This window comes from Ceratotherium simum, chromosome 17 (assembly GCF_057802395.1).
Source record: "Ceratotherium simum simum isolate JZ-2026a chromosome 17, ASM5780239v1, whole genome shotgun sequence".
Taxonomy (NCBI): domain Eukaryota; kingdom Metazoa; phylum Chordata; class Mammalia; order Perissodactyla; family Rhinocerotidae; genus Ceratotherium; species Ceratotherium simum.
Genome location: NC_141916.1, coordinates 20,492,486 through 20,516,968, shown reverse-complemented (window position 1 = coordinate 20,516,968; position 24,483 = coordinate 20,492,486). Strand labels below are relative to the sequence as shown.

Here is a 24,483-nt window from a genome sequence, read left to right as displayed (position 1 = left end):
TGTGACCTTTAAAATGACAGAGACCATGCCTTGTTTTCCATTATATTTAAAGAGACTGACATAATAAGTGGCCTAGTGTAGAAGCTAAAAATTCAATTGCTGATTAATAGTGATAATAAAAGAGAATCAATGCAATGTGAAAATGATTGGAGGATGGAAGAAACTTCACTGCCATGATTTTTTAATATAATTTTTAGGGATCACCTATGTAAATGGCCCAGGGAAACCACAGCACCATCACTGAATTCCTCCTCCTCGGGCTGTCTACTGATCCCCACGTCCAGTCTGTGCTCTTTGTGTTGTTCCTGGACATTTACCTCCTGACAATAATGGGGAACCTGACGATGCTGCTGGTGATCAGGGCTGATTCTCACCTCCACACACCCATGTACTACTTCTTGAGTCACCTCTCTTTCCTGGATCTTTGTTTATCTTCAGTCACCGTGCCCAAGATGCTGAAGGACCTCCTATCTGTGATAAAAACCATCTCCATAAGGGGCTGCCTGGCACAAGGCTTCTTTGTGTTTATCACTGCAGGGACTGAAGTCTGCCTGCTCTCAGTGATGGCCTATGACCGTTATGTTGCCATCTGCCACCCTCTGCTCTATGGACAAATGATGAGAAAACAACTGTGTGTGCAGCTTGTGTGGGGCTCATGGGGCTTGAGTTTTTTGAATACACTTATCAACATCCTCCTAGCTGCCAACTTGGACTTCTGTGAGAACCGTACCATCAGCCACTATAGCTGAGAGGTGCCCTCTCTCTTCCCTCTGTCCTGCTCTGATGTCTCCACCAACCTCATAGTCCTATTTTGGTCCAGCCTGCTGCATGGCCTTGGGACCTTCCTCCCAATTATCTCATCCTATGCCCACATTGTCTCCACCATCCTGAACATCAGCTCCACCTCAGGCAGAAGCAAGGCCTTCTCCACCTGCTCCTCACACCTCACTGCAGTGAGCTTCTTCTATGGCTCAGGTTTTCTCCGCTATCTCATGCCAACCTCAGGATCCACCCTGGAATTGATCTTCTCTGTGCAGTATGGTGTGGTCACTCCCATGCTGAATCCTCTCATCTACAGTCTGAAAAACAAGGAAGTGAAGGCAGCTGTGAGAAGAACACTGGGAAAGTATTTGCAATATTCCAGGTGAAAATATAAAATTAGAAGGTAACAGAAAATCGGATAATATGATATGAAGCCAGACGTTGTTCTAGTTCACATTAAGAAAAACTTCCAAGGTCTACACAATGTCAGATGCTAGGAGGTAAATTAAGAGTGTGTAACAAATGAACACATAGGTATTAGAGAGGTGTTAATTTAGTCCAAATAGAAGGAAAACAATGGGTTAAATAACTATTTCAGCCCAGATAGTTTGGTCATGAAAGTATTGATTCATTATTCCCAGTACTCCTCAAATAATCACTTTAGTCTTCTTACCAGGTAAAAAATTTATTGAATCATTATTTTTAATTGAATTTAGGGAAAGACACTGAAAGCTATAAGTTCAGTATTAAGATAATATATGGATCATGGGGTAAAAAAAATCATAGACCTGAAGATCACAGAGGAGGAGAATAATGAACAGCAACTGGAATGGCCCTGGATATAGACAAAAGGAGCTAAAGGTTCTGAAGAAAATGAGTTCCCATATTAGGACAACAGGTCAGACACTGCTGTTTCTTGCCAGCATTGACCCGTCGAGAATTCCACCTCTCAAGCTGCAGAGGAGTCCTACTCATTCCTTTTCCCAGGCTGTACCTGGGGCACACCTCCCTGAAAAGGGGGAACACTCTTGGAAAGATAGAACAAGGAAAACCAGATTTACTGGTACAATGTAGAACCGCTGGCTTCTCTGAGCTATGGTTTCATTCAAGATGATCACTGGACCAGTGTCTGCCTGGTTCTGCAGCTGACAGGAAGTCTTTCTCCTCAGAACTCCTCAATAAAGCTCAGAGACGAGACCTAAGATAAAAGGGATCTACAGTAGCTTTTTAAAGTATGAGAAAACAGCGCAAGTTCTGGGCAGAATTTAAAAACTGAACAAAATAGATGTTCTCTACCTTCTTTTTGTGCACCCAGCTCCTTTTCATCCAGCTCTGTTCTCTACTCTCTGCAGAACTTTCCCAACATCTCACTAGCTGCCCACTTTATCAATAACAATTTACTCAAAAGGAAACATTAAATTTCCTCTTTTCTAATAACAAATTTCTATCATGATACATTCTTTCAATCATAACACAAGTTTTGCATAGACACATTTCATTCCCTCTAATATCTTGTTACGTATTTCTCCTTTGTGTAGTTGTATAATTTCAAGAACTATTAACCAATTGCTCCAAAGGCATTTTCTCCTATAGATTATATTCTAAATAGTGCTTATCAGCAAGCAGACATTGTTATATGATATATTAAATGTGTTTTTAGAAACTTTGTTGCCCTTAAGCTGTTTTTATTTACTTTGATTATATTTTTGGTCTAGAAGCTTGTCAATCAGAGCGCCTACCATATATTCATTTCTGTATAGTGAGATGTTACTCTGTTGCCAGTGGACTTAGAATGTACACATCGAAGTATTTGAAGTTGCATTTCTTTTATTATGCACTGTATATAAAGCAGAACAAGTCCAAATCAACATGTTCTATAGTATTCTGCATTTTTATGCCTAGGAACAATCATACAATATGCACCATATTATATCCAGATTTACCTACTGAATATTATATCATGAGAATTTTTCCATGTTAATGTAAGTGCATTGCAAACATTTGTTTTAGTTATTTTAAAGTTCTATTAAGCATCTTCCCCAAAGTTTACTGAGATTTGTTTGAAGTTTATAGCTATTAGGCATGTTTAATTGTTGAACTTTTATATTTAACTTCCTCATATTGTTTATAGACTAGAATTTGATAGACTTTCACCCTTATAAACAATGTTGTATTAAACTACTTTGTACAGAACATTGCTTTGATATTTAGAATCATTCCTGAACTGTAATTACTGGGTTTATGGGTAAGAATATTGATGAGTCTTTTGTCACACATTGATAGATTGCTTTCCAAAATTGTTGACCAGTTTACTCTGATGCCACAAATAAAGCAAATGTCTGTTTCTCCCCTGCATTTATACCATTGCTTTCAAAAAAAAAAATTGTACTAGTTTGAAAAGCAAGAAATTATACGAGTTTTTATAAATTTATATTTATTTGGCTATCAGTGACAATGAAACATTGTCTATGTATATTTACTAATTATATTTGTTCTTCTGGAATATTTTCTTCATTTATTAACCCACCTCAATACAGCGTAGTTAATGATTTTCTTACCAATTTGAATGACATGATAAATACACTAAACCTGATCTGTCTTGGTAAATGCCAATTTTCATTTTATTAGAATGACTTTGTGCTTTAGGATGTTTTTTCTGTTAAATAGAATTGTTAAATTTTTAAAAATATATATTTAGAAGGAGAAAGTGTCACTTCCTTTTTAAAAACTAAGATATAATTGGCATATAACATTGTATTCATTTTAGGTGTACAGTGTAATGATATATTTAATATATGTATATATTGTAAAGTGATACAATAAGTTTAGTTAACATCCATCACCTCACATAGTTATAAATTTATTTTTCTTGTGATGAGAACTTTTAAGATCTAATCTCTTAGCAACTTTCAAATACACAATACAATATTGTTAACTACAGTCACCATGTTATACATAACATACCCAGGGCTTGTTTATTTTATAACTGGAGGTTTTTATCTTTTGACCATCTAAACCCATTTGGCCCACCACCCACCCCTGCCTCTGGCAGCCACCAATTTGTTTTCTATATCTAGGAGTTCAGTTTCTTTTTTAGACTGGACACAAAAGTGAGAATGTACAGTATTTGCATTCTCTGTCTGACTTATTTCACTTAGCGTAGTGCCCTCAAGGTCCACCCATGTTGTCACAAATGGCAGGATTTCCACCTTTTTTTGGCTGAATAATATTCCACTGTATATATATACCACATTTTCTTTATTCATTCATCCATTGATGAACACTTAGGTTGCTTCCATGTCTTGGCTATTGTGAATAATGCTGCAATGAACATGGTAGTGCATATATCTTTAAAGATACTGAATTTGTTTCCTTTAGATAAATACCCGGATATAGAATTGCTGGATCATATAGTAGTTCTGTTTTAATTTTTTGAGGAACCTTCATACAGGTTTCCACAATGGCTATGCCAATTTACATTCTCACAAACAGTGCACAAGAATTCCCTTTTCTCGACATCTTGCCAACTCTTGGTATTTCTTGTCTCTTTGATAATAGCCATTCTAACAGGTAAGAGGTGATTATCTCATTGATTTGCATTTCCCTGATGATTAGTGATGCTGAGCACCTTTTCATGTTCTTGGCCCTCTTTATGTCTTCTTTGGAAAACGTCAGTTCAGATCCTCTGCCCATTTGCTAATTGGATTGCTTGGTTTTTTTTTCCATTGAGGTGTATGAGTTCTTTATATGTCTTGCATACTAACCCCTTATCAGATATATGATTTGAAAGTATTTTTTCACATTCCATGGGTTGCTTTTTCATTTTGTGGATGGTTTCCTTTGCCATACAGAAGCTTTTTAGTTTGATATAGTCCCACTTATTTGTTTTGCTCTTGTTGCCTTTGCTTTTGGTGTCAAATTAAAAATCATGCCAAGATCAATGTCAAAGAGGTTACCTCGTATGTTTTCTTCCAGAATTTTTATGGTTTCAGTCTTATGTTCAAGTCTTTAATCCATTTTTAGCTGATTTTTATGTATGGTATAAAATTGTGGTCCAGTTTTATTCTTTTGCATATGGCTGTCCAGTTTTCCCAGCACCATTTATTGATGAAACTATCCTTTCTCCACTGTATATTCTTAGTTTTTTTGTTGTAAATTTATTGACTATATTGACTATATATTCTGGGATCTCTCCTCTATTCTCTTGATCTATGTGTCAGTTTTTATGCCAATATCATATTGTTTTGATTACTATAGGTTTGTAATATAGTTTGAAATTAGGAAGTGTGATGTCTCCAACTTTGTTTTTCTTTTTCAAGATTACTTTGGCGATTCAGGGTCTTTTGTAGTTCTATACAAATTTTAGGATTATTTGTTCTATTTTTGTGAAAAATGCCAGTAGAATTTTGATAGGAATTACATTGAATCTCTAGATGACTTTGAGTAGTACAGACATTTTAACACTAGTAATTCTTTCAACCCATGAGCACAGAATAAATTTCCATTTATTTGTGTCTCCTATTTCTTTCCTCAACGTCTTATAGTTTTTAGTGTACAGGTCTTTGACTTCCTTGGTTAAATTTATTCCTAGGTATCTTATTCTTTTTGATCCAATTGTAAATAAGATTTTTTTTAATTTCTCTTTCTGACAATTTTTATTAGTGTTTAGCAAAGTAACTGATTTTTGTACACTGATTTTGTATGCTGCAACTTTACTGAATTTGTTTATTAGTTCTAACAATTTTTATGTGGTGTCTGTAGGGTTTTCTATATATAAGATCATGTGCTCTGCAAATAGTAGCAGTTTTACTTCTTCCTTTTCAATTTGGCTGTCTTTTATTTCTTTTTCTTGCCTAACTGCTCTGGCTAGGACTTCCAATACTATGTTGAATAAAAGTGGCCAGTGTGAGCATCCTTGCCTTGCTCCTGATCTTAGAGGAAAAGTTTTCAGGTTTTCACTATTGAGTATGATGTTAGCTGTGGCTTGTGATATATGGCCTTTATTATGTTGAGGTACATTCCCTCCTTACTCACTTTGTTGAGAGTTTTTATCATGAATGGATGTTGAATTTTGTCAAATGCCTTTTCTGCATCCATTGAGATGATCATATGATTTTTATCCTTCATTTTGTTAATGTGGTATATTACATTGATTGATTTGTGGATGTTAAACCAATCCTGCATCCCCGGAATAAATATCATTTGATCATGTCATATGATCTTTTTAATGTGCTGTTGAATTTGGTTTGCTAATATTTTGCTAAGGATTTTTGCATATATGTTTATTATGGATATTGGCCTGTAATTTTCTTTTCTTACAGTGCCCTTACTGGCTTTGGTATCAGGATATTGCTGCCCTCCTAAAACCCTCTTCTGTTTTTTGGAAGAGTTTGAGAAAGACTGGCATTAATTTTTCTCTAAATGTTTGGTAGAATTTTCCAGTGAAGCCATCTGGTCCTAGGGGTTTATTTGTTGGTAAGTTTTTGATTATTGATTCAGTCTCCTTACTAGTGATTGGTCTGTGCAGATTTTCTATTTCTTCGTGATTCACTTTTGGTAGGTTGTATGTTTCTAGGAATTTATCCATTTCTTCCAGGTTGTCCAATTTGTTGGCCTATAATTGTTCACAGTTGTCTCTTATGGTTCTTTGTATTTTGTGTATCAGTTGTAACGTCTCCTCTTTCTTATCTGATTTTATTTATTTTAGTCCTCTCTCTTCTTTTCATGGTGAGTCTGGTTAAGATGTCTTTTTTTTTTTTTTTTTTTTTTAATTTTTTGTTTATTGCAGTAACATTGGTTTATAACATTGTAAAAATTTCAGGTGTACATCATTGTACTTCTATTTCTGCGTAGATTACATCATGTTCACCACCAAAATACTAATTGCAACCCATCACCACATACATGTACCGAATTATCCCTTTCACCCTCCTCCCTCTCCCCTTCCCCTCTGGTAACCACCAATCCAATCTCTGTCCCTATGTGTTTGTTTATTGTTGTTATTATCTACTACTTAATGAAGAAAATCATGCGGTATTTGACCTTCTGCCTCTGACTTATTTCACTTTGCATTATACCCTCAATGTCCATCCATGATGTCACAAATGGCTGGATTTCATCATTTCTTATGGCTGAGTAGTATTCCATTGTGTATATATACCACAGCTTCTTTATCCATTCGTCCCTTGATGGGCACTTAGGTTGCTTCCAAGTCTTGGCTATTGTGAATAACGCTGCAACGAACACATGGGTGCATGTACCTTTACAAATTGATGTTTTCAAGTTCTTTGGGTAAATACCCAGCAGTGGGATGGCTGGATCATATGGTAGTTCTATCCTTGATTTTTTGAGGAATCTCCATACTGTTTTCCATAGTGGCTGCACCAGTTTGCACTCCCACCAGCAGTGTATGAGAGTTCCCTTCTCTCCACATCCTCTCCAACACATGTTGTTTCCTGTCTTGTTAATTATAGCCATTCTGACAGGCGTCAGGTGATATCTCATTGTAGTTTTGATTTGCATTTCCCTGATAGTTAATGATTTTGAACATCTTTTCATGTGTCTGTTGGCCATCTGTATATCTTCTTTGGAGAAATGTCTGTTCAGGTCCTTTGCCCATTTTTTAATTGGGTTGGTAGTTTTTTTGTTGGTAAGATGCATGAGTTCTTTATATATTTTGGAGATTAAGCCCTTATCAGAAGTATGGTTTGCAAATATCTTCTCCCAATTGTTAGGTTGTCTTTTCGTTTTGTTGATGGTTTCCTTTGCTGTGCAGAAGGTTTTTAGTATGATGTAGTCCCATTTGTTTATTTTTTCTATTGTTTCTCTTGCCCGGTCAGACGTGGTGTTTGAGAAGATGTTGCTAAGACTGATGTCAAAGAGCGTACTGCCTGTGCTTTCTTCTAGAAGTTTCACAGTTTCAGGTCTTACATTCAAGTCTTTAATCCATTTGGAGTTAATTTTTGTGTATGGTGTAAGGTAAGGGTCTACTTTCATTTTTTTGCATGTGGCTATCCAGTTTTCCCAACACCATTTGTTGAAGAGACTTTCTTTTCCCCATTGTATGTTCTTGGCTCCTTTGTCAAAGATTAGCTGTCCATAGATGTGTGGGTTTATTTCTGGGCTTTCAATTCTATTCCATTGATCTGTGTGTCTGTTTTTGTGCCAGTACCATGCTGTTTTGGTTACTACAGCTTTGTAGTATATTTTGAAATCAGGGAATGTGATACCTCCAGCTTTGTTCTTTTTTCTTGGGATTCCTTTAGCTATTCGAGGTCTTTTGTTGTTCCATATAAATTTTAGGATTCTTTGTTCTATTTCTGTGAAAAATGTTGTTGGAACTTTGATAGGGATTGCATTGAATCTATAGATGGCTTTAGGAAGTATAGACATCTTAACTATGTTAATTCTTCCAACCCAAGAGCACAGAATATCTTTCCATTTCTTTGTGTCTTCTTCAATTTCTTTCAGAAATGTTTTATAGTTTTCGGTGTACAGATCTTTCACCTCTTTGGTTAAGTTTATTCCTAGGTATTTTATTTTTTTTGTTGCAATTGTAAATGGGATGGTATTCTTAATTTCTCTTTCTGCTACTTCGTTGTTAGTGTACAGAAATGCAACTGATTTTTGTATGTTGATTTTGTATCCTGCAACTTTACCATATTCGTTTATTACTTCTAAAAGTTTTCTGGTGGATTCTTTGGGGTTTTCTATATTATAAAATCATGTCATCTGCAAATAGTGACAGTTTCACTTCTTCCTTTCCAATTTGGATCCCTTTTATTTCTTTCTCTTGCCTGATTGCTCTGGCTAGGACTTCCAGTACTATGTTAAATAGGAGTGGTGACAGTGGGCATCCTTGTCTGGTTCCTGTTCTAAGAGGGATGGCTTTTTCAGTTTTTCACCATTGAGGATGATATTAGCTGTGGGTTTCTCATATATGGCCTTTATTATGTTGAGGTACTTTCCTTCTATACCCATTTTATTCAGAGTTTTTGTGTATCAGTTGTAACGTCTCCTCTTTCTTATCTGATTTTATTTATTTTAGTTCTCTCTCTTCTTTTCATGGTGAGTCTGGTTAAGATGTCTTTATCTTTTCAAAACACCAGGTCTTAGTTTTTTTTATCTTTTCTATTGTCTTTTTCATCCCTATTTCATTTATTTCTCCTCTGATCTTTGTTATTTACTTCCTTCTACTAACTTTGGGATTTGTTTGTTCTTCTTTTTCCAGTTCTTTGAGAAGAAAACTTATATTGTTTGTTTGAGATCTTTCTTGTTTCTTAATGTAGGCGTTTATCACCCCAAACTTCACTCTAAGAACTGATGTTTTTTATGCTAAACATAATTGTTCAATTTTTATGTATATAAATGATTTGCTTTATCTTTGGAGTTATCCAATTATCTTAAGACTAAAAAACAATGTTTTTATGGGTGGGTGAGTAATCATATCAGACATTTCTGGAACCCCTAGTTTCTTCCAGGCCTAGGTGAAATACATTGTGTTCACTATCTCCTTTAAGGCAGACAACAATATATAAAGTAAGCATGATCATTCTTTGCAAATGGATGGCAAAAATGAGGTTAAGTTAGAGTAAATAACCTTGCCCATGGACACAAAATAAATAACGGAACTGGAATATAAATCCAGTTATATCTAAATATATAACCCATATTCTTAACCTATGTCTTAGGAGAAATCTGAAATAAATTTCAATGGATTCTATTTATTGATATAAATATCAGCTTATTACAAGCACGTACAGACACACATATACACACACACTGAGAGGGCACATCTGTTGTCTGTATCTGTGGGTGGCCAGTCCCCCAGTGAGAGAAATACAAGAAGATTCTGCCACTCTAGAAAATTTTCTCTCTTCTTTCTCTGCTAAGAAAAGTTTCCTCTTCTCAATTCCTTTTCTACTACCCTGATCTCATCTGTACTGGGGTCAGGGTGCTTTGTCTTTTTGTGAGGGTTATTTACTCTAGACTAAAAATTCAGTTCTGGTCTCATTTATGGTGGTCCTGAGTATATTTTGTCTGTCTCCTTTCAGCTGTCAGGCAATCGGTGAATGTTTAGAGGCTGTTATGTTTCTCTGGTTCTAAGGCCGTTGTTTTAAGTCTCCTATGGTATTTCTTATTCTACTTATAAACTTATAAATTTGTTTTCATGTTGCTTCTGATTACTTGACTCCCAATTTCACAATTATTTGATTCATTGTCATTAAGTGCCAAGGGCCACAAGGTAAGTAAGAATTCCAGAATGAGAATTGAGAATGCTAACTCAAACTTTCTGAAGCTTCTTTAACACACTCACCTCATTCCAGTTGGTCATGATCATGGCTTTTCTTACTCTCATTGTCCTTGACCTCTCCCAAGTGAAGTCTATTCTCAGTTGCTCTCAAAAATCAAACAAAGCAAACAAAAAACTCAATAAGCATTGTAATCCTCCATGAACAACAGAATATGTCCTCTATGAATAATGGAATATTTCTGTCTTGCATTCCTGGACCTAAGTTGGGGCACAAGTTACAACTCCAGGGGCCATGCTTCCTTAGATTGAAAGAAAGCCTGGGGTCAGGAGTGACCTGTTGATATCACACTACATGTGTGCTGGTTGTAGTCAGTGTTCTGGTATTATATGAATGACAGTGATTGACAGAAAGATACTAAAGACTCAGGCAAATACCCTACAAGGGAAAGAGAAAAGTGTAAGAGAGTGTTATAGCGGAAAGGAAGCCCTTCAGATCCCAACGCTCAGCAGACCTCTCTATGATGCCGGGGCTACTACCTTGAGCTTTAATGCTCCCACACTGTTGACCATACTTCCTGACCAGGTTAAGGATTCCATATGGTTCTCAGATGCTCAGAGAATCTGGTTACTTGTCAGCTGCACTATCAAGTGCAAATAACTGGTAATAACCTCAGCACATACCTGAGTACTAATTTATAGGAAGAGTGAATTTATGGTCATGTCTGAGCATTGATATACTGGGAACATCACTCCCCCTATCATATCTGAAGAATATTCCTGCAAGCTGGGTGACAATAAAGGCAGGGCAAGTTCTTGAGGGGGAATCTTTTAAAGGGACCAGTTCAAGCTGATGTTTTTTATTTAACTGTAATTTTCTATGTATTTTTCTTTTTTATTGTTGAAATATTAGTAATTTATTTTTTTTATTATTTGTTAAATATTTTCCTTATAAAAGAGTATAAAATATGTGCATACAGTTTAAGTAATAATTTTTAAATGTGCAAACGATAGAGTATGGGGCATATGTAACAATATCTCATTGTGATTTAAACTGCATCTCCTTAGCAATGTTCAGTATGTTATTTTGTTTATTGATTATTTTGAAATCCTCTTTTGTGAAAGGACAGTTTAACTCTTTTGCCTAATTTTAAATTGGCTATTTGACACTTTATTATTTATTTGAAGGAGACCTTTTTATATTCTATATACATCTCCTTATCACATACATGTACTGTATTTATATTCTCTCAATTGGTGGTTTATTTTCACTTTCTTGATGTTGTCATTCAATTAATAGAAATTCTTAATTTTCATTTTAGTGTAGCTCAATTAACTAATCTTTTGTCTAAGGAAATAACTGCAAAGAAATGCATAATAAATGTCATTCATCACAGTTTACTTTACCAAAGATACCATAACTCTTTGAACATACATTTTTCTCTTTTGGACACACACATATCTACATATAATCAAAGATGCATTCATATAATTTTCTTAAAAGACAAATAGTTATATCAGACTTTCAGGGAACCCTTAAATATACACCTATGTGCATGTATAAATCCTTAGTTAGATGAATAAATTACTATTATAATCAGAAAAATAAATAGAAATCAAATACTTCACAATTCCACATAGTTAAAAAAGAAGGAAAATATCTAGAAAAGTGGACTTGACTATTCCAAACATCTTTTAATTGTATTACTATTGTTTACTTTTTTAATTGTCAAGTGACAGTGGGGAAAAAATATTATGCCAGAAAAGTCGAGTTTGACTGAAAACCTTATAGCTCATTGTAATAAATAAATAGAAATTTTTATTTATAAAACAGTCTATTTCTACATATGACTATAATAAACTTACCAAACAAACGCTTCCCTAAATGCACCCAAAGCTGGGAGCACACAAATTATAACAGGGCCCTGTGTAGGAATCTAATTGGATCCATCGAAGCAAATAGATTTGATTAGATAGTTTAGGCAGAAGACTGTTCGGGTTAACATATTTTTTTCATTTTACTTCTTTGATCAAAAAATCACTTTTACACAGGAAATTTCACTGGAGGTGTTTTCACCTAAGTCCCACAGAGAAGACACAGCCCTTAGAGTGAAAATTGAAAACTATTCCTTTCCTGCTTGGGGAGCCAGGCAAATACCCCTTTGGCTACTCTCTCTACTTTCAACTCCCGCTAGACTCAGAAGAGTTCAAAAATAATAATTATAGGTCATTGCATCGCCCAGACAGTACAAAGATCACACCCATAAGAGATCCCCACTTGTCCTCAAAAAAGTCAGTGTTGTTAAAGTTCTTGACAACTAAGGCCAAATTCAAGTTGTGACTATAGAATATAAAAACCGTTGCCCTCGATATACCCTGGGCTACCAAGCACGAGGAATAAAACCAATCAGCTGGCTAAACATAACTGCTCTGTGGACTGGTTAAACCCAAACAATACTATGTGTGACTCAGACGTGATGTTAGAAAAAAGGAAAACTAAACTATTTGAGACCCTTTGAAAAAAGGAACTGCACTCTGCCTATTTAAATTTATTAGTGTAGAATTCAGTAAAACATTTAATCATCGATAGGATTTTATAAATTCTACCATGCTGAATGACTTAGAAGTCACTTTCTCCAGGTCATCTTCCTTCTCATTAGATGAATCTAAATGAAAGTCTTGCAGCCAAATTGGAGATCAGATTGCCTTACTGGACAGGGTATACAGGTAATGTGTGTTTGGGATATGGGGAGAATTTTGAGGCTGAGTTTATGGCTAAAGGGTTAATAAGTAAGGAATTAGAACTACACCTTTGCTGGAATTTGGACTTACTGGGAATGGCCAGAACCAGGAAATTGAATGAGCCACTATAATGGGTCCTATGAGTGACCCAAAGTGAGACTTTAGAACGTAAGTCCAAAGTTGGAAGTCAGGGTAAGCAGTCAGTGTTCTAGGAAATAGAGCTATGTTGTAACCCAGACCTGAAGACTTATGAGAAACAGAGTTGAGGGACATGAGCATCATCTGGCCATGAAAGAGAAATTTGGGATATGAAGACTGAGGACAACGTCTCAGGATAAAAGTCAGAAAGTTAATCTAAATATCTGTATGACAGAGGAATATGTATAAAGGATTGAATGTTCTATTCCTGTTTTAGACAGGCCTCTGAGTACGAGCAGAGAAAAGTTAGTGGGTAGAGCCTTCTCCTGTTGGGCAGGGATTAGCAGCAGTGGCTGCTTCCCACAGAAACTGGGAGCTCTGAGTCAAACTCTCACTGTCTTACAGGATGAATTCACCAACTTGTTTCCTATACTGTCTGGGAGCATGGTCCAGAATGTGTAGTACCGGGCAGAGTCCTCTCTCCTGGCTGCTGCTACAGCCAGGATACCATTCAAGTATTCCCTGGCATGAAACCTTTCAAGTATTACTTTTTTTTGTTTTTGCTTACTTTTTAGAGATGCTGGCCTGTTCTGGGATACATGTCCATCCTAGTAATGCTCTTCAAAGAAAGCCCAGGGGTCTACACTAAGTCCCAACCACTTTCTCTCTCTCTTGTCATCTCTGCAGTCTTGCAGCTGCACGTACTGCAGGAATTACCTGCCCTCCTTTCTGAGTGAAAGCACCCGCAGTAACAGCAAAGTGGAGACAGGCTCCACTCCAAAATAAGCCTAAACTTGCAATTTACCTTATAACTGGCATCGTGAGCAGAGGAGGGCGGCTACCGTGAGTGATTTCAGTGTGATTTTCTTACACCTCTCTTGATAAAGGCATGTAAAGTAATAACAAAACAGCAGCATTAGGAGCAATAACTGATCTTTGATAGTGCTTCACCCTATGTGAGAATTTCGGTGACTTTTGCCTGGACTTTCAATCTCAAGAAATAATACTATAAGAACAATAATGAATTTTTCCATGAAAGTTGCACTTTAACCTACAAAATAATACATGCATATGATTAAAAATAAAATAAAAGTTGCAGAATGATATAAAATAAAAAGCAAAGTAATACCAAATGTTTTCAAAACAAGCATGGTGTTTGTGTGTGGAGGGAGTGGGTAGGAGATACATATATTTATTTGTGTGACCGGTTTATCAAACAAGTCTTAACTCAAAACTTTTTTTTTCTAATTTCTGTTTTCCCCCTTGCTGTACCCAATATTCCTTTTCCATCCCTTAATGATCTCTTGGGATTATTTCACAACTTCCCAATCACTTTCAGCTATTAAAAGTCTGTGCACTCAAATATTTTAATCTCAAATTCAGTGTACATTGAATCCAGCATAGGCTTGACCTGTGCCTCTGGGGAACTGCAGTGGGTAGGAGGGTTTCCACTCTTCTACTCCTCATCCCACTCCAGCACCTGAAATATAGACAAGCAGTGTCCTCTGTCTCTCAGACACCTTTTCCTTCTCCCACTTCTAAGCCATAGATCCTCTGTTGCTGGGAAAGGAAAAGAGAGTAGCATAAGAGTGTTTACACACTGGGTGTGAGTTTAATCTTCTGTCTGTGAGGTATACCTCTTCAAGCCCAGGTACCTTCTAGGGGTCCATTTCATGCACCAGATACTCGCACTTCTTTAGCACACCCTGTCTTTGGCTGCCGGCGTCTCCTCTGTTGTCACTCCACCCCTACCCCAATCTCTGTGCCCTGCCAACTGTCTCTACTTCCCTTTTTGGCTCAATTCTTCACTTAGATTGGCAGACAGGGACATCAACCACAAATGTTAAACCAATCTCTTCTTCATCATTTTCTTTTCCAGTATACAGTCCAGTATTATTAACTATATTCATCATGCTGCCCATTCGAGTGCAAGAGTTTTTCATCCTACATAATTCTAACCTGTATCCTTTGACCAACATCTCCCCATTTCCCCCACCTCCCTGACCCTGGTAAAACCCCTTCTACTTTCTGCTTCTTCTGATTTGAACTTTTTAGCTTTCACAAATAAATTAGAGCATACAGTATTCTTCTTTCTGTGTCTGACATATTTCACTTAGCATTAATGTCTTCCTGGTTCTTCCATTTTGCCAAATGGCAGGATCTCCTGCTTTTTCAAGGCTAAATAATATTCCATTATATATATATGTTTATATATAAATAAATATATGTATATAAATGTATATAGTATTCCATTATATATAATACATATAGTATATATATACCTCTCAAAATTTCTATTGAATAGTTAGGAATAAGTGTTTTTGAAGAGCTTTATGTATAATTTAATATTTAATCTTAAAACCTCTCTGTGGTACTGTTATCATGTGCATTTATACATAAAGAAAATGAGGCACAGGGCTTTATGTATTTTATACAAAGTCACATAGCTAATTAGTGGTAGAGCTGGGATTTGAACCTAGTTTGAAGCAGGAGCCCACATGTTTAGCCATAAATCCATGATGCCCACTCACACTTTACATCAGCTTTTCAGAACTACCCATGTTTTACCAAGCATGGCTTGATTTTTCTCAGTTCTGAGCATTTGAACACATTGTTCATGCAAACTAAATGTGTCTCTGATAAACATTTTCCAAAAGCAATCATATGCTTTCTTAAAAATTTTGCTCAAATATCCTCAACGTTATGTCACTGCTGAGCCCTCTCTAAATCACAATTACAGCACCCACTGTGTAAATCATATGGTGCTATTATTTCTCGGCTTTATATCCACATTATTTGATTGAATGGGAGCATTTTAAGAGCAAGAACCACATCTTAATGATATTTATGTTCCAAGTGACTCACACAAACCTAGGCCATAGTAGAGAGTAAAAATGTTTATTGAATAAGAGTGATAGGAAAAGAGAATCAATGCAATGAGAAAATCATTGGGGGATAGTAGAACTTTGCTGCCATGTCTTTTTACATTATTTCTAGGGAGTATTCTACGTAAATGGCCTTGAGGAACCACAGCACCATCACTGAATTCCTCCTCCTCGGGCTGTCTGCTGACCCCCACATCCAGTCCGTGCTCTTTGTGCTCTTCCTGGACATTTACCTCCTGACCATAATGGGGAATCTGATGATGCTGCTGGTGATCAGGGCTGATTCTCACCTCCACATACCCATGTACTTCTTCCGGAGTCACCTCTCTTTCCTGGATCTTTGTTTATCTTCAGTCACCATGCCCAAGATGCTGAAGGACCTCCTATCTGTGATAAAAACCATCTCAATAAGGGGCTGCCTGGCACAAGGCTTCTTTGTGTTTATCACTGCAGGGACTGAGGCTTTCTGCTCTCAGTGATGGCCTACGACCGCTATGCTGCCATCTGTCACCCTCTGCTCTATGGACAGATGATAAGGAAACAGCTGTGTGTGCAGCTTGTGTGGAGCTCATGGGTCTTGGGTTTTTTGAATGCTTTTATTAACATCTTCCTAGCTGCCAATTTGGATTTCTGTGAGAACCATACCATCAGCCACTACAGCTGTGAGGTGCCCTCTCTCTTCCCTCTGTCCTGCTCTGATGTCTCCATCAACCTCACAGTCCTATTTTGCTCCACCCTGCTGCATGGCCTTGGGACCCTCCTCCCGATCATCTCATCCTATGCCCACATTGTCTCCACCATCCTGAGCATCAGCTCCACCACAGGCAGAAGCAAGGCCTTCTCCACCTGCTCCTCCCACCTCACTGCAGTGAGCTGCTTCTATGGCTCAGGTTTTCTCCGCTATCTCATGCCAACCTCGGGATCCACCCTGGAATTGATCTTCTCTGTGCAGTACAGCATGGTTACTCCCATGCTGAATCCTCTCATCTACAGCGTGAAGAACAAGGAAGTGAAGGCAGCTGCGAGAAGAACACTGGGAAAGTATTTGCCACGTTCCCAGGGGAAAAATAGAGCTAAAGGATAGTGGAGAATCAGCATAATATGATACTAGGGGCACATGAGTGAGTTGACATTAAGAAAAACTTCCTGGCTCTATACAATGTCAAATGTTACAAAATAAATAAGCAGCCCATAAAAAAATGAACACAGAGGTATCAGAAATGTGTTCATTTAATCCAAATAGAGGGAAAACAATGGGTTAAATGACTATCTCAATTTAGAAAATGTGGTCATGAAAGTGTTAATTCATTATTCCCAATACCCCCCAAATAATCACTTTGATCTTCTTATTAGGTAAAATATTTGTCTTTGACCATTATTAGTAATAGACTTTAGGAAAAGTCAATGGAAGCCACAAATTCACACTCAAGTAAAAGTTCTGGATGGTTGAGTAAAAACAGTAATAGACTTCAGCTACATAGCAGGAGAATCATGAACTTGAACTGAGTGGCCCTTGGATATAGTCAAAAGGACCTGAAGATGCTAAAGAAACTGTTTGTATATTGAGACAGAGGACAGACTCAAATAAATCTTTCAAACACTTCATTGTTTTGTGCCATGATGTTTCCAAGGAACGCTTAAATATGCACATTCATATGTGTATAAATTTTTAGACATATGCGAATGAATGTTATAATTGCAATACTAATTAAAAACAAAATACTTTAAAATCCATATAGATAAACAAGAAAGCAAATATTCTAAAAAAGTGAACATGATTTTTCTAAAACATCCTTGAACTGTATTTTTTTTTTGCTTACTTATTTGATAAGTAGCAGTAGGGAAAATACTATGCCAGAACAGTCTAGCTTGACTGAAAACCTAATAGCTCGTTATAAATAAATAAATGGAAATTTTGATTTGTATAGTAGTCTAGTTGTACTTAAGCCTATAATAACCTTTAAACACATGCTTCCCTAAATACTCCCAAATCTGTGAGTAATCAAGCTGTGACAAGGCCCTGTGTAGGACTCCAAATGGATCCATAAGCCAAATGGATTTGAATAGACGGTTTAGGCAAAAAGCTGTATTGGTTAATTTTTTTTGTTGTTTTGTTTTTTGTCTTTTACTTATTTGACCAACAAATCATTTTACACAGCAAATTAAACTGGAGGTGATTTCAGCTGAGAAGTACCAGAGAGAAGATACAGCCCTTAGAGTGTCAATTGAGAACTATTCCCTTCCTGCTTGGGGAGCCAGGCAAATACCTCTTTGGCCACTCTCTACTTTCAACACCCACTGGACTCAGAAGAGTTTAGAATTAATGATTATAGGTCATTGCGTCATCCAGACGTTCCAAAGTCCACACTTAAGAGATTCCTATTGATCCTTATAGAATTCACTGTTAAAAATAGTTCGTGAAAACTAAATCTGACTTCAGATTCTGACTATAGAATATAAGAGCTGTTGCCCTCACCAGGCCTTGGGCTGCCAAGGACAAGGAATCAAAGCAACCAGCTGCCTAAATATAGCTGCTCTGCAGACCGGTTAAATCCGAACAATACTGTGTGTGACCAAGACATGATATTAGAAACAAGGAAAACTAAAGTATTTGAAATGCTTTGAAAAAAGAAACTGCCCTATGTCTATTTCAATTTATTAGTGTAGAATTCAGTAAAATCGATAGGATTTTATAAATTCTACCATGATACAAGACTTAGAAGCCACTTTCTTCAGGTCATGTTCCTTCTTAGTAGATGAATCTAAATGAAAGTCTTGCAGCCAAACTGGAGAGAGATTGCCTTATTGGACAGGAGGTACAGGTAATGTGTGTTTGGGATGTGGGAAGAATTTTGAGGCCAAGTTTATGGCTGAAGAGTTAATAAATAAGGAATTAGAACTACCTGTCAGCTGAGCTTTGGACTTACTGGGAATGGCCAGGACCAGGAAATGACTGAACCACCAAAACAGGTCCTGTGGGTGACCCAAGGTCAGACTTTAGGGTGTAAGGCCAAAGCTGGGAGTCCTGGTAAGCAGTCAGTGTTCTAGGAAATGGAGCAAGGTTGTAACCCAGACCTGAAAACTTAGGAGAAACAGTTGAGGGATGTGAACACAACCTGGCCATGAAGGAGAAATTTGGGATATGAAGACTGAGGACAATGTCTCAGGATGAAATTCATAGAGTTAATCTAAATATCTGTATGACAGAGGAATATAAAGGATCGAATGCTCTATTCCTGTTTTAGACAGGCCTCTGAGTACGAGCAGAGAAAAGTTAGTGGGTGGAGCCTTCTCTTGTGGGGCAGGGATTAGCAGCAGTGGCTGTCTCTAACAGAAAGTAGGATCTCTGAGTCAAACTGTCAGTGTCCTACAGGATGGATTGCCAAACTTGTTTCCTATACTGTGTGGGAGCATGGTCCAGAATGTGTAGTACTGAGCAGAGTCCTTTCTCCTGTCTGCTGCTACAGCCAGGATACCCATTCAAGCATTCCCTGGCATGAAACCTTTTTAGGCATTCCTCCTGCTGACTTTTCTAGAGATTCTGGGGTGTTCTAGGATACACATCCATCCTAGTAACGCTCTTCAGGGCAGGCCCAGGGGTCTACACTGAGTCCCAACCACTCTTTCTCCCCCTTGTCATCTCTGCAGTCTTGAAGCTCTGCCTATTGCAGCAATTACATGCCCTCCTTTCTGAGTGAAAGCACCCACAGTAACAGCAAAGCAAAGACAGGCTCCACTCCAAAATAACTCTATACTTCTAATTTGCCTTCCAGCTTGGATCATGAGCAGAGGAGCGCAGCTACTGTGCGTGATTTCAATGTGATTTTCTTACACCTATCTTGATAAAAGCATATAAAGTAACAACAAAAGCAGCATTAGCAGCAACAACTTTGGTCTTTGCTAGTGCTTCACCCTATGTGAGAATTCAGGTGATTTTTGCCTATACTTACAATCTTAAATAAAATAATAACAATAATAATAATAACAATAATAGATAGTTAGGAGTAGGTGCTTTTGAAGAGCTTTATGTATAATTTCATATTTGATTGCAAAAACCCTCTGTACTGCTGTTACTATCTACATTTTATCCACAAAGATATTGAGACACAGAGCTTCATATATCTTGTTCCAAGTCATACAGCTAATTAGGGGTAGACCTGGGATTTGAACCTAGTCTAATGAAGGAACCCATGTTTAACCCCTGGTCTATGATGCCCACTTATTCCCTAGGCCTCAGCTTTTCAGAACTACCCATGTTTTATCAAACTTGACTTGATTTTTCTCGGTCCTGAGCCTTTGAACACATTGTTCATGCAAAATAGATGTGTCTAAGAAACATGCTTTCCAAGAGCAATTTTATACATTCTTTAAAATTTTTCTCAAGTTTCCTCAATGTAATATCATTACTGATCCTTGCTAAATCACAGTTTGTGCTCTCATTGCATTAATTACACTGTTTTATAATTTCTTCCCTTCATATCCACATTCTTCAATGGAGTGGGAACTTTTTTTGGAAGTTTGATGTTTATAAACGGTTTTGTAGTCTATAATCACTGTACCATGTATTATGCCTCCAGGAGTTATTTACCTACTTGTTGCAAGTATGTATCCTTAAACAACATCTCTCCCATTCCCCTGTCCCCCAGCCTCTGGTAACCACCATTTTACTTTCTGCTTCTACAATTTCGTTTTTTTCAGATTCCACTTATAAGAGATATCACGTGGTATTTTCTTTCTCTATCTTATCTCACTTAGTATAATGTCCTCACGGTCCATTCATGTTGTCTCAAATGGCAGGATTGCCTTTTTTTCTCATGGATGAATACTATTCTATTGTGTGTATATACCACATCATCTTTATCCATTCATTCTTTGGTGGACACTTAAGGTGTTTCCACATCGTGGCTATTGTGAATATTGCTGCAATAAACATGAGAGAGCGTATGTCTGTTTGATACCCTGCTTTCATTTCCTTTGGATATATACCCAGAAGTGGAATTGATGGATGGTATGGTAGTTCTATTTTTAATTTTTTGAGGAACCTCCATACTGTTCATCATAGTGGCTAAACCAATTTATGATCTCACAAACAGTGCACAAGTGTTCCCTTTACTCCATATCTGTTCCAAAACTTAACTCTTGTCTTCTGGATGACAGCCTTTCTTACAGGTGTGAGGTGATAGTTCATCGTGATTTTGATTTGCATTTCCCTGATGATTAGTGATGTTGAGCATCTTTTCATGTACTTATTAGCCATTTGGATGTCTTTTGTGGAAAAATGTCTATTTAGCTCCTTGCCCGTTTTTAAATCAGATTTTTTTTGTTACTGAGTTGTATGAGTTCTTTGTATATTTTGGATGTTAACCCCTCATACAATACATGGATTGTAAAACATATCTCTCATTCCATAGGTTGCCTTTTCATTTTATTGATGGCTCCTTTTGTTGTACAGAAGTTTCTAAGTATGGTGTTTTTCCACTCATTGATTTTTTCTTTTGTTGTTTTGCTTTGGTGTTATATCAAAAAAAAAATCACAGCCAAGACCAATGTAAAGGGGCTTCTTCCCTATCTATTCCTCTAGGAGTTTTAGAGTTTCAGGTCTTATGTTTTAAGTCTTTGATCCATTTTGAGTTAATTTTTGTGAGTGGGGTCCAATTTTTTGTGTGTGTGAGACAGGGGTCCAATTTCTTTTTCTGCATATGGTTATCCAGTTTTCCCAAGACTATTTGTTGAAGAGAATATCTTTTCCCCACTGGATGTTCCTGGCTCCCCTATCAAATATTAGTAGACCACATATGCAGGAGGCTTAATTCTGGGCTCCCTGTTTCATTGGTCTGTGTGTCTATTTTTATGCCAATATCATGCTGTTTTAATTACTACAGCTTTGTAGTATAGTTTGAAATCAGGAAATGTGATGCCTCTGGTATTGTTCTTCATTCTCGGGATTGACTTGGTTATTCAAGGTCTTTTGTGGTTCCATACAAATTTTAGGATTGTTTTTTCTATTTCTGTGAAAAATGCCATTGGAGTTTTGATAGGCATTACATTGAATCCATAGCTGGCTTTGGATAACATAGACTTTTTAAGAATATTAGCTCTTTCAATCCGTGAACACAGGATGTTGTTCCATTTATCTATGTCTTCTTTGATTTCTTTCAGCAAAGTCTTGTGTCCTATCATATGATCTGTCCTGGAAAAGTTCTGTGTGCTTGAGAAGAATGTATATTCTGTTGCTGTTGGATGGGATGGTGTATAAGTGTGTGCTAGGTCCATTTGGTCTAATGTATGGATCAAGTGCATCATTTTCTTGTTGATTTTCTGTCTGGATGATCTATGCATTGTTGAAAATGGGATATTGAGGTCCCTATTATTATTGTATTGTCTATTTCTCTCTTCATATCTGTTAGTATTTTCTCAATATATTTAGGTACTCCAATGTTGGGTGTGTATATATTTACAATTGTTATATTTTCTTGATGAATTGATCCCTTTATCATTATATAATGACCTTCCTCGCCTCTTGTCACCTTTTTTGGCTTAAAGTCTATTTTTTCTAATATAAGTATACCTACCCCCACTTTCTTTTGATTTCTTCCTACATGGAATATCTTTTTTCATCCCTTCACTTTGAGTCTATGTGTGTCCTTAAATCTGAAATGGGGCTCCTGCAGGCATCATATAGATGGGTTTGGTTGTTTTAATCCATCCAGCCACTCTTTGCCTTTTGATTGGTGAATTAAATCCATTTACATCTACAGTACTTATTGATGTAGGAGGACTCACTAATGCCATCTTGTTAATTGCTTGCTGACTGTTTTGTATTTCCGTTGTTTCTTCTTCCCTCTGTCTATGCCTACCTTTGTAAATTGGTTAATGTCCCTGGTGGTATGCTCTGTTTCCCCTCTCTTTGTCTTTTGTGAATCTACTCTAGGTTTTTGCTTTGTTGTTACCTTGAGAATAACAGAAAACATCTTATAGATAAACAGTCCATTTTAGGTTGATAGGAACTTACCGTTGAATGTCTGTAAAGTCTTCACTCTTTTACTCCTCCTTTTTATATTATTAATGTTATAATTTACATCTTCTTATGTCATATATTCACTAAAAGTTTGTAGTAGCCATGGTTATTTTTAATATTCTTTTATACTATACTTGAGCTGTTAATACACCATCCTAATGTAGAGTTACGGTTTTCTAATTCTGTCTATTTTTCACCTTTACCAGTGTGTTATGTGTTTTCATATGTTTTCATGTCCCTGATTAGCTTCTTTTCATTTCAGCTTGATGAACTCCTTTCAGCATATCTTGCAAGACAGGTCTAGTGGTGGTGAACACCCTCAGCTTTTTTTTGTCTGGAAAAGCCTTTATTTCTCCTTCATATCTGAAGGATAATTTTGCCAGATAAAGTACTCTAAACTGGCAGGTTTTTTGTTTGTTTGTTTTGCTGAGGAAGATTCACCCTGAGCTAACATCTGTGCCATTCTTCCTCTATTTTGTATGTGGGTCACCCCCACAACATGGCTGCTGAATAGTGTAGGCCCGTGCCTGGGATCTGAACCCATGAACCTGGACCGCTGAAGCAGAGTGCCTGAAACTTAACCATTATGCCACAGGGCTGGCCCCTAGGCTGGCAATTTTTATCTTTTAACAATTTAAATATGTCACTCCACTCTCTCCTGGACTTAGAATTCCTGCTGAAAAATCTGCTGATAATCTAATGGGCATTCCTTTGTAGGTTACTTTCCTTTTTTCTCTGGCTGCCTTTAAGATTCTTCCTTTGTCATTAATTTTTTACAGTTTCGTAATAATGTGTCTTGGAGAAGGTTTTTTTGTATTGAGATAATGGGGTGTTCTGTTAGCATTGTGGACTTATATGTCCAAGTCTTTCCTCAGGTTTGGGAAGTTCTCATCTTTTATTACTTTAAATAAACTCTTCCCTCTTCTCCTTCTCTTCTCCTAGAACTGCAATTATTTGGATATTTGCCTTTCTGATAGAATCTGGTATGTCTTGTAGGCTTTCTTCACTCTGTTTAAATGTTAGTTCCCTCTCCTCTTCTAACTGTATTATTTCTATATTCCTATCTTTCAAGTCACCTATTCTTTCTTCTATCTGGTCTGCCCTGCTACACATGCTCTCTATTGCATTTTTCATCTCATTCATTGAGTCCTTCAGCTCCAGAATTTCTGTTGGGTTCTTTTTTATAATTTCAATCTCTTTGGTAAAGAATTCCTTCTGTTCATTAATTTTATTTCTGATTCCAATGAATTCTCTTTCTGAGTTTTCACATAACTTGTTAAATTTCTTCATAACAGCTATTCTTTGCCAGTTAGATTACAGTATTCCATGTCTTTGAGTTCAGTTGATGAAGAACTATCATTTTCTTTTTGTGATGCCATGTTTCCTTGATTTTTCATATTGTTTGTAGCTATGTGCTACTGCTTTCACATTTGAAGTAGTGGATACCTCATTAACTAAGCTCTTATGTCTTAATTGGTTCTTGCAATTCACCAGGTTGGCTATTAGAACTTCTCTTTCGTATTCCAGAAGGTGGTGCTATAGCTCAAATGTGTGGTTTCTCCCTTGCCCACCAACCGTGGCCTATATTTTGAGAGTGGTCCTTGTCTACCAGAGTTCACTCTGGCAGACACACTTGGGAGCATGCACAAGGAGATGGCTACAGAATTGAGGGAAATGTGGGTCTAGCA

At 36.9% G+C, this 24,483-nt stretch overlaps 2 pseudogenes; both read left to right on the top strand.

Moving 5' to 3' along the window:
* The first annotated feature begins 212 nt into the window (after positions 1-212).
* Positions 213-1,148, top strand: LOC101404294 (olfactory receptor 8S1-like; annotated as a pseudogene).
* Positions 1,149-15,905: 14,757 nt separating this feature from the next.
* Positions 15,906-16,861, top strand: LOC101404558 (olfactory receptor 8S1-like; annotated as a pseudogene).
* Positions 16,862-24,483: the final 7,622 nt, after the last annotated feature.